This window comes from Asparagus officinalis, chromosome 10, assembly GCF_001876935.1.
Source record: "Asparagus officinalis chromosome 10, Aspof.V1, whole genome shotgun sequence".
Lineage (NCBI taxonomy): Eukaryota > Viridiplantae > Streptophyta > Magnoliopsida > Asparagales > Asparagaceae > Asparagus > Asparagus officinalis.
In genome coordinates, this window is record NC_033803.1 from 40,938,059 (window position 1) to 40,938,788 (window position 730).

Sequence of the window (730 nt, forward strand, 5' to 3'; positions counted from 1 at the left end):
TCTATGAGGACTTACTAGGGCTCAGGATAAAAATAGATTGGTCATAAAAGATTGCCTCTCCTATAAAACTATGATGCAATGTAGGCTGCTATTATGAGGGATTACATCACCCAAACATTGTAATATCAATGTAGGTGGCATTCCACACAGAATTGCCTCGCCTAAACATTACATAATTAATTAAAATAGGATGCATTCTCAGTTTGTTATCATCATCACTGCCCATCTAAAAAAACATAAACCAAAAGAACAAATACCAGAATTGAGTACCAAAGAAAGCCATCTGTCAATTGTCATTAACTTCAAACTGACCATTATATACCACAATAAGCCAACAACCAATACCTCAATGTAAGCACAAAAAGCCAACAATAAAAATTAGCAACAAGAATCAATAAAGCCGTAATATCAATGTAGGTGGCATTCCACACAGAATTGCCTCGCCTAAACATTACATAATTAATTAAAATAGGATGCATTCTCAGTTTGTTATCATCATCACTGCCCATCTAAAAAAACATAAACCAAAAGAACAAATACCAGAATTGAGTACCAAAGAAAGCCATCTGTCATTAAGCTCAAACCGACCATAATATATCACAAGAAGCCAACACCAACAAATCAAGCAAAAATCCAACAAATCAAGCAAAATCCGACGAAATCCATCAAGGAAGGCAGTGAATCACAAATTAATATGGACATGCAGACTCAAAAAGTACACAAATTAATT

At 34.4% G+C, this 730-nt stretch overlaps 1 long non-coding RNA gene across 1 annotated transcript; it reads left to right on the plus strand.

Moving 5' to 3' along the window:
- On the plus strand, nucleotides 1–730 carry LOC109826052. The gene is made up of 2 exons (XR_002243182.1): nucleotides 1–134; nucleotides 418–730. It is a non-coding gene; the product is annotated as an uncharacterized LOC109826052 (long non-coding RNA).